At 46.4% G+C, this 9,772-nt stretch overlaps 1 long non-coding RNA gene across 4 annotated transcripts in view; it reads left to right on the top strand.

The window, feature by feature from the left end:
• The first annotated feature begins 2,735 nt into the window (after positions 1 to 2,735).
• The window catches only part of LOC102155931, a 304,818-nt gene continuing 297,781 nt past the window's right edge, over positions 2,736 to 9,772 (top strand). For all 4 annotated transcript variants that reach the window (XR_005370395.1, XR_005370393.1, XR_005370392.1 and 1 more), the window contains exon 1: positions 2,736 to 2,922. This is a non-coding gene — a long non-coding RNA (uncharacterized LOC102155931). The remainder of the gene's footprint in view (positions 2,923 to 9,772) is intronic.

Below are 9,772 nucleotides of genomic sequence, written 5' to 3'. Positions count from 1 at the left end.
TTAAATAATTATCCATGTGAGAGAAAATGATTTTGAATGGCAAAAGGGCAATGAGGGTTTGAAACCACCAGCTCTTTGAAGGATAAGATTCTCATCTGAAAATTGGCTAACGTGGTTGATGAGTCTTGAAAAATGCCTTAAAAACCTGCTGGAACTAAATAATGCAGTTCTGAAAAAATAATATTGAATACGTGGTTATCTAGCTTATTCTTAATTATTCAACCTAACATTGCTAATTCTTTCTGAGTCAATTAGTTATATATTTATTGTCCAGTACTTATTGAGTACCTACCGTATGTCAGGCACTGTTTAAGGTGCCAGAGATACAGAAAGGAACAAGCAGGTGAAAGGCTTAGTCCTTATGGAAATGTTTCTTTGAGAAGAAACACCTAGTAGACATAAGCCATTTAGTGCTAGATGGCATTTTTTTATGGAGAAAAATAAAGCAGTGTAGGAGTGATAGAGGGTGATTACTTGGAGATGCTGCAAGTTGAAGTTTAGGTGAGGTTCTAAGGAAAATGAAGAAATAAGATCTAGGTTCCTTGGAGAATGTTGAAGTAGAGTGAAGGAAAAACAGGTACACGAGGTGCAAAGGCCCTGAGATAGGAGCATATTTGGCATGTCATGATCAGCAAGGAGGCCAAGTATGAATGAATGGCATAAGTTGAGGAGAGAGGTAATGAGGTCAAAGTGGCAGCTGGAGGCCAGACCATAGAGGGCCTCATAGAACGTGGTAAGAATTCAGCCTTTCTTTTGAGTGGTATAGAGAACCACTGGAGAATTTTAAGATGAGGAATGACATGATTTATATATTTTAATGTGATCACTTTGGCTGCTCTATTAAAAACAAACCAAAAGGGAGAAGGATCAAAGTATAAAGACCAGATACGAAGCTGTTGAATTAACCGTAGTGAAAGACAGTGGTGGTTTGGACCAGGCTGGGGAACTGTTGAGAATAATTAGATACTCGTATTTCAAAGGTAGAGCTAACTAGTATATTGGACTGATAATATATATATATATATATATATATACACAATAATATATAGTTATTGTATATAAATTAAATATATTTAATATTATAATCATATATACAAATAAATATATATTTAATAAAAATTAAATATTTAATATTTAATAAATATATATATTTAAAGTTGTTGATATATTGCATATGGTCCAGGAAGCAAAAAGAGTAATCAAGGATTCTTTTGAGGTTTTGGGTCTTACTGAGATGGGAGAAAAGTGTATGGCAGCAGTTTGGGATGAAGAATGGGATCGGTGCTGAGTAAGAGCAAGGGTTCAGTTTGAGACATATTACATCAGAGGTGCCCATTAGATATCCACATGGTAACATCGGTAGGTAGTTGGATATATGAGACAAGAGTTCAAGGATAAGGTCTGGGCTGGAGATAAAATTTTGGAGTCATCAGCACATAAATAGCATTAAAGTCATTAGATAGGATGAGATCACCCAGGATGAGTGTGGGAAGAGAGGAGCCCCGAGGCACTTCAAAGTTCTCAGCATCATTATTGACCTGATTTATATGTTTTGACAAGTCCCTTGCTCTTTGTATTTTCCAATTTCTAATAGAGTTTGTCCAGTAAAAATGTAATGAGAGCCACATATGTAATTAAAAACATTTTAGTAGCACCTTAAGAAAAGTTTTAGAAAGTGAAATTAATAATTTTAATATTTATATGGCACAATGTGATAAGCAGATTAATGGCCCAAAGGATGTTTGAGATCCCTAAACTCTGAAACTTCTTGTCATAGAGAAAGGCGTTTACAGAAATAATTAAAGTTCAGGACCTTGATACTAGGAGAGGATGCTGAAATATCCAGGTGTGCCCAATCTAGTCTTGACTTCTTGAACAAGGAGTCTTGCTGTCGGTGGTCAGAGATGGCTCAGAAGGAAGAAGGGTAAGAGAGGCTTTTTTTTTTTTTTTTTTTTTGAGAGGCTTTGAAGATGGAGCCAGAGGGCCACCAGCCAAGGAATGTAGGCAACCTCTATAAGCTGGAAGAGGCAAGGATGTGGACTCTCACCTGGAGTCTCTGGAAGAAACACAGCCCTGCCAAAATGTCATTTTAGCCTAAAGAGAACTGCGTCAGACTTTTGAACTACAGAAAAGATAATAAATTTGTGTTTTAAGCCAATAAGTTTGAAATAATTTGTATGGCAGTCATAGGAAAGAAATGTCCTCACTCTACCCCATAAATGATCATCCCTCTATGAAATCAACACAAAAAATTATCAATGAGATATTTACATCCTTTTTTATGAAGTCTTTGACACCTAGTGTGTATTTTACACATACGGCACATCTCACCTTGGACTAGACCCATTTCAAATGCTTAGTAGCCCCTTGTGGCTAGTAACTATCATTTTGGACATTGCACTTAGTGAGGACGGGGCAAGGGAGGGTAGTGTGAGGAAGATGTGTGCATTGGTTGATTTTATGTGTCAGTTTTCTGGGTCAGAGAGCTCGGATCTTTGGTTAAACACTAACCTGGGTGTTTCTTTGGAGACTTTTTTGGGATGAGATTAGTAATTAAATGGACTTTGAGTAAAGCCGATTACCTTCCCTCGTGTGGATGGGCCTCATCCAATCAGTTGAAGGCCTTAACAGAACAAAGACTGACCTCTCCTAAGCAAGAAGGAATTCTGCTGGCCGACTGTCTTTGGACTTGAACCACAACTCTCTCCTGAGTCCCCACAATCACGTGAGCCAGATTTCCTTGAAACAAATCTCTCTCTCTCCATAGACACACACCTCCTATTGGTTCTGTTTCTTCGGAGAACCCCGACTGAGATAGCATGTGTTGGAGAAAAAGGAAAGACACACACCCTGTCTGGAGCTCCTCCCCTCTCTCTGTCCAGAATCCAGAGTTTTCTAGAATAGTGATCAGCCTGAGAGTGGGTGAGTGGGGTGCTATACCGCCCATGCGCGGGAGGCGGGGGGAACCAGACGGGAAGGCCTTTGGGAAGAGAGCAAGTATTCTGTTTCAAATAAGAGAGGGCCAGGGAGGTCTGATCTGTAGCCTGGGAAGGCTGGTGTCACTTGGGCTGAAACATTTTGAGCTCTGTTGAGGGCCGAAGGGATGGGCCGCCATAAATACCCCAGGTCGGGCAGCTTAAGCAACAGAGATTTCTTTCCTCGTGGTTGTGGGGTTGGGAAGTCCACAGTCAAGGTGCCATCAAAGTTGCTCTCCTCCAAGAGCTCTCTCCTTGGCTGACAGCTGGCCGCCCACTTCTTGCCGCACCTTGTCTTCCCTCTATGTGCACGCACACCTGCTGTGCCTCTTCTTAAATGAGGGCACCAGTCAGAATGGACTGTGGCCCACCCAAGGGGCTCATTTTAACGTAACCACCTCCTTAAAGGCCCTATCTGGGGATCCCTTGGGTGGCTCAGCAGTTGAGCCCCTGGGCCTTCAGCCCTGGGCATGATCCTGGAGTCCCAGGATCGAGTCCCATGTCGGGCTCCCTGCATGGAGCCTGCTTCTCCCTCTGTCTGTGTCTCTGTCTCTCTCTCTCTGGGTCTCTCATGACTAAATAAATAAAAATCTTAAAAAAAATAAAAATAAAGGCCCTATCTCCAAAGATAGTCACATTGTGATGTGCTGGGAGTTAGGGCTTTGCCACGTGCATTTGGGGGAAACACATTTTCAGCTGAGAAGGAGATCCCAGGTCAGGCTCCCCCAGACGCCCAGCCAGAGTCAGCACTTGGTTCCCAGGGATGCAGGACGGTATAGATCTTCCAAAGGCCCTCTCGGTGAAGTAGGAGCATGCCTGCAGGATTAAAATGCAGGTCTGGGAAGTGTGAGGTCCCCGAGGGCTCGAGGGGTGGCAGGTGGGGGACACAAAGGTGACCCGGGGCCTCACCCCAGTGGGACACAAGCGGGGGCACCCTTGGGCCTATAAGTCACTGCCTCGGGCCTGTCTGACCTGAGTCCCTGGGCCTGGGGCCTGGCTGAGAGAGGCCAGCAGCCCACATTTTAGGGAAATGTGAGAAAATGAGGCAATTGTGAGGCTGCCGAGGAATTAGGCACCTGTCTTCCAATCCCTTCTTATAGTTTACGAACCATCTGATCGTCTCGGCTTTGCTGGAGGAGGCATTGCTTTTGCTTTCTGAGATGTGTTCCTTTCCCCCGAATCAAAAAAGAAAGCTCTGCCTTATGTTCAAGGCCAGCTGGGGACACCTTGAGACCCGGGAAGTGTGAAGAGCCTGGTCCTCTGCTCGGGGTGGGAGGAAGCGTGTGTGCCAGAAGGGCCCCGCCAGGGCCCTGGGGAGTCAGGGCCACCTCCGTCCTGCACCCCAGCCCGAGCCCTCCGTACCCCTCCTTCCCACCTCGCTCACCCCCTGTAGCATGTGGTCAGGAGCCTGGGGAGGAGGGGACAGGCCAAGTGGGGGCACCTGGCTGCAGGGCCCCGCGGGCTGGGAGACAAGCACGCAGCTGGGCCTTGGGGCACGGCTAGGGGGTCACACCTGGGGCAGTGTTGAGTGCCTCGCGGAGGACAGGGAATGTCCCCTTGTAGGGACGAGGAAACATGAGGGGCCTGTAAGGAGAACAGAGTCAGAAGTTACAGCTGCGTGTGTTTGCACGGCCCGTGAGCTGTAGTTCTTACCTTCTGGAAGGGTTGGAAAGACGGGAAGGAAGGAGGGACACAGAGACCACCCACAGAATCCCGAATAGTCACAATCTGTCCCTGTACAGGTAAAGCCTGCCAAATCCAGGCTAGATCAAGAAAAGTCCCAAGCACCGCCTGTTAGATGCTTATTTAATCCGGGTTTAATAGCTGTTATCTTGAACTTGCAAAAATTAAGGGGCTTGTCCTGGGTTCCTCAGCTTAGTGGGGGAACCGGGCCCGGCTGCTGGTGCCCTTGGCAGTGAGAGCGCAGCAGGCCTGGGCAGGTCTGGCAGGGCGGCTGGCAGGTCCCTGACCCCGAAGGTGACTAGGAGGCGAGTGTGATTGAGGCAGGTGGTGGTGGAGATAGAGCAGGGAGCCACCTGGGAAGGCCCCCCAGTGCCGACCCCCAGCTTGACCTGAAGGTGGGGCGTGGGGGGAGAGGAAGAGTCACAGCTGGCCGCCTCTCTCCCTGGCCCAGTCCTCTCTCCTCAGGCCTGCCACCAATGGTTTTTTCACGCCACCGAGTTTTTGACCAAGCTGCCTGGACTAGGGACAGGGCCAGAGGTCCTGGAACGGAGAGACCCATATCCCAGGTCTGGACCTGCCATCACCTAGGCTCGTGACCCTCCGCGGGGTCAGACATGAAAAGCACCCTAGCCCCAGTTGGGGACCCTGTGGGGAAACTGGGTAGCACGCAACACCAATGGCAGTGTATTTTGGTAGAAACTCCCCCAAAAAACCAAACTGGAAAATTCTGGAGACTTAGCCTATGAAAATAAATAGAATCTATTTACTATGGATACTGATAGAGTAATAGAAAGAGAAACAGAATCTCACTGCTCAGCGGGGAGTCGGCTTCTCCCTCTGCCTCTGCCCCTTCCCCTGCTTGCACTCTCTTTCTCTTCCTTTCTCAAATAAATAAAATATTCTTTAAAAATAGGGGAAAAAATCACCCTACACATCCTTGCGGTTTTTCCATATTGGTCCATCTACATCCACCTTCTAAATAGTCTTACGATGTATGTACAATTTAGTATCAATTTCTTTCCCTTAATGTGAAAAATGAAACTTTTTTTCTTGTGGTCCCATAGTCTACAATTCCTATTTTTTTAAAGATTTATTTATTTGAGAGAGAGGGGAGGAGCAGAAGGAGAGAGAGAGAGAGAGAGAGAGAGAGAGAGAGAGTCCCAAGCAGTCTCCCTGCTAAGTAAGCCCTGAGCCCACATGGGGCTGGATCCCACGACCCCGGGATCACCACCTGAGCCCAAACCAAGAGTCAAACGCTCAACTGACTGTGCCATGCAGATGCCCCCATAAATAACTGCTTTTTTTAATGGCCATCTGACTTTCCTTCAGACGGATAAACAAAACAAAACAAAAAGAAAATCAACCATTTCCCTGATATCAGGTATTTAAGTTGTTACTAATGAATTTCTTTAAAAATATATATTTATTTATTTGAGAAAGAGAGAAAGAGAAAACACAAGTGGGGTGAGGGGCAGAGGGAGAAGCAGACTGAGTGCTGAGCAGGGACCCCCTGGGGGCTCAGTCCCGGGACCTGGAAATCATGCCCTAAGCCAAAGGCAGACGCTCAACTCACTGAGCCACCCAGGCACCCCTGCTGATGAACTTTGCACACAAATCACATTGCAGGGGAGCAGTTATTTATGGGGGCACCTGCATGGCACAGTCAGTTGAGCGTTTGACTCTTGGTTTGGGTTCAGGTGGTGATCCCGGGGTCGTGGGATCCAGCCCCATGTGGGCTCAGGGCTTACTTAGCAGGGAGACTGCTTGGGACTCTCTCTCTCTCTCTCTCTCCTTCTGCTCCTCCCCCCTCTCTCAAATAAATAAATCTTTAAAAAATAGGAATTGTAGACTATGGGACCACAAGAAAAAAAGTTTCATTTTTCACATTAAGGGAAAGAAATTGATACTAAATTGTACGTACATCGTAAGACTATTTAGAAGGTGGATGTAGATGGACCAATATGGAAAAACCGCAAGGATGTGTAGGGTGATTTTTTTTTCTAGTTTTTAGGAAGATTTTGTTTATTTGAGAAAGAAGAAAGAGAAAGAGAGTGCAAGCAGGGGAAGGGGCAGAGGCAGAGGGAGAAGCCGACTCCCCGCTGAGCAGGGCTCCATCCCAGGACCCTGGGATCATGACCTGAGCCCAAGGCAGAGGCCTAACCGACTGAGCCACCCAGGCACCCCAGACTCTCTTCCTATTTCTTCCTGTCCAGTTTCTACAATATTTTAAAATGATTTCAAGAATCTAAAATCACGTTAATGTCTCAATGCTTTTGAAAAAAGGCTGCTTAGGATATACAGCAACCTTTTTATATAGGTTTATATTGTTTATATTAATATTGTTTATATTGTTTTATATTGTCAGGTTTTCCTGACAATAAATAGCCAGATGAATAGGTGTTTTCAGGTAATTGAAAAGTGTTGCATACTTGTGAAATTTTCTTTCCAACCGTGTTTTTGTCGCTGTTGTCTTTTAAGTAGTTTCCATGCCCAGCCTGGAGCCCAACTCTCGAACTCCCGATCCTGGGATCAAGCCCTGAGCTGAGATCAAGAGTTGGATGCTTACCGACTGAGCCACCCAGGTGCCCCTCCAATAGTGGTTTTGGTCACAGGGAAGAGTTGACCAGGCTGTGGCTGTGGCCTGAGTTGATGCCTTCAGTGTCCCTCCTCCTCAGATGGACGTGTGGCAGCTGCCAAGGGTAGACACCTGTTGTCCTGGTCTGCTCAGTATCCACTTTTCTTCCTTGGTAGTGCCATTGCCATTTCCCCTTGAGGAACTGTCCTTACGCCATGTGGCTCTAGGGCTGGGGACATACCCTGAGTTTAGCCAAAGTGATCGTTTGAAGGAGGACTTGTGACCTAAGCATATATGTCAGGTCTGGGAGTTTGGGTGATATAATTGTGCAAGTAGCACTGCCTGCAAGCATGCCAAGCCGGAAGACTACAGGCTTGGAGCTGCTGGGGGCCATCTGTGCTGCCACATGGTGACCCTGGAGCTTGATAATGAAGTCAGTCTGAGGACAGTAGAGCCGGAGGTGGGAGGACGGAGAGAATGAATGGGAATGATAACAGCATTTGAAGCCCTTGATGTGGGCTGTTCTGGAACATGATCACACTCTCCTGGTTAGATGATCCAGGAGGTGCTCTCTCCGTCTCTCCCTCTCTTTGTCTCCCCATTTCTTCCTTCCCTCTGTCTTTTCTTCAATCCAATTAAATTGGGTTCCTTCCACAGACAAGCAATCCTGCCTATAAGAGATGTCAACACTTGGCTGCATCCCAGTCGGGAGGGAGTGAGAAGGTGACAGGCAAAGTGGGCAGCCGAGGAGGAAGTGAGTTGTTTGCTACAAAACGCTTTTAAACCCGTGTGCACTGGGCCAGCAGCAAATACATTTTGCACGAGAGAAAAAGCCCTGCTGGCAGGATAAGCGTTACTGTCAAAGAAAAGGGATGAGTGTGGGAACTTTAGGGAGGCGTATTGGTGAGGGAGGGTAAAAAAAAATCAATATGTCTGCAATGCAGATTTTATTTTATTTTATTTTATTTTTATTTTTTATTTTTTTGAAATGCAGATTTTAAAAATGCAAGTAGCTTAGAGCCAGCCTTGGAACTTAGATCACACAAATCAGCAGCAGGTTTGCATGGTGTTTTTATTACTGCTCCTTCTTGATGGTTCCTCCTACGTAATTATTATTCTGGATGCTTTGGAAAATTTCTTTGTACCCTTAGTATCAGGCTATTTCTCATTTTTATTTTCCTGCTCTTTTACCTTCTTATTCCAAAGTCACCGTCTGACTGTTTTACTGTAAAAATTTGTGTGCAGCTTAAATCACTTGCTGAACATCAAAGAGTCCCGTGCATCGATAATAAAGATGTTTTGCAGGCTGGGGTTAACAGTAATCATGGTTGGAATGTTCAAATCTGTAATAGTAAACTCTCCACATAAATTGAGTAAGGGTGTGATTCCTATACAGTTGTTTCATCAGGGGCGGGGTAACTTGTGTGGCTCAGATAGGAACCCCTGAATCATCCAAGGAGGAAATGAGAGCATTTAGAAAGTCTATGCAGCTGCTAAAAGGTTTCCTATTTTTTTTAACGTTTTATTTATTTATTCGTGAGAGAGATATATATAGAGAGAGAGACAGAGACACATGCAGAGGGAGAAGCAGGCTCCATGCAGGGAGCCCGACGTGAGACTCCATCCCGGGACCCTGGGACCACGCCCTGGGCTGAAGGCAGATGCTCAACCTCTGAGCCACCCAGGCATCCCAAGCTTTCCTAATGAAATGGACTGAATGTTTGGGTCCCACCCCCCAACCCCAGCTCCCCTTACCCCTCCCCACACACACACCGAATTCTTACATGGAAATCCTAATCATCATTGCCATTGTATTAGGAAGTGGGGCCTTTGGGAGGTGATTAGGTCAGGAGAGGGGAGGCCCCATGCATGGGATTAGTGCCCTGCTAAAAGAGACCCCGAGAGCCTCTCTCGGTGAGACACAGACAGATGATGGCCTCCCAATGGGCACTGAATCTGCTGGTGCTTTGGTCTTGGACTTCTCATCTTCCAGAATTCTGAGCAATAAATGTGTTGCTTAAAGCACTGTCTATGGTCCTGTTGCTCCTTTAGCTGGAAGCGACGAAGACATTTAACATATTGGTCGTTTGCCTGCTTGTTCTCCACCCTCATTCCCACCTTTCTGTGCTCTGCTCTGAGACTGGGGGCTCCGAGACCCCGCCGACTATTCCCTAAACTTCCTTCCCAGCTGAGTCTGGTTAGGTTTTCCCAGGGGGAAGGCCCGTTGAATTGGAAGGCAGGAGGAGAGGAGAGGAGGAAAAAAAATCCTCTTGGTGCTGCTAGCTTCTCTTGACTTTCCTCCAGCCATCACGGGCTGATGCTGGATCTGCATCTGGGGCACTCCCAGGCCCTCCAGTGGGAGGCCTCTTTGTGGGTGCCAGCACCAGCCCTCCATGCCCTTTGGTGGGCCCAGAAAAAAAGGGCCCCCTCATACCTCACCCAGCTTTTAGCCCCCACTTCAGCGTCCGGCCAACAGTAACACTATCTTCTCCATTTTCTTTTCTTCTCCTTTTTTTTTTTTTTTTAAGCTTTTATTTAT

The sequence above is a fragment of the Canis lupus genome, chromosome 15, assembly GCF_011100685.1.
Source record: "Canis lupus familiaris isolate Mischka breed German Shepherd chromosome 15, alternate assembly UU_Cfam_GSD_1.0, whole genome shotgun sequence".
Classification (NCBI taxonomy): domain Eukaryota; kingdom Metazoa; phylum Chordata; class Mammalia; order Carnivora; family Canidae; genus Canis; species Canis lupus.
This window is presented reverse-complemented; position numbering and strand designations above follow the sequence as displayed.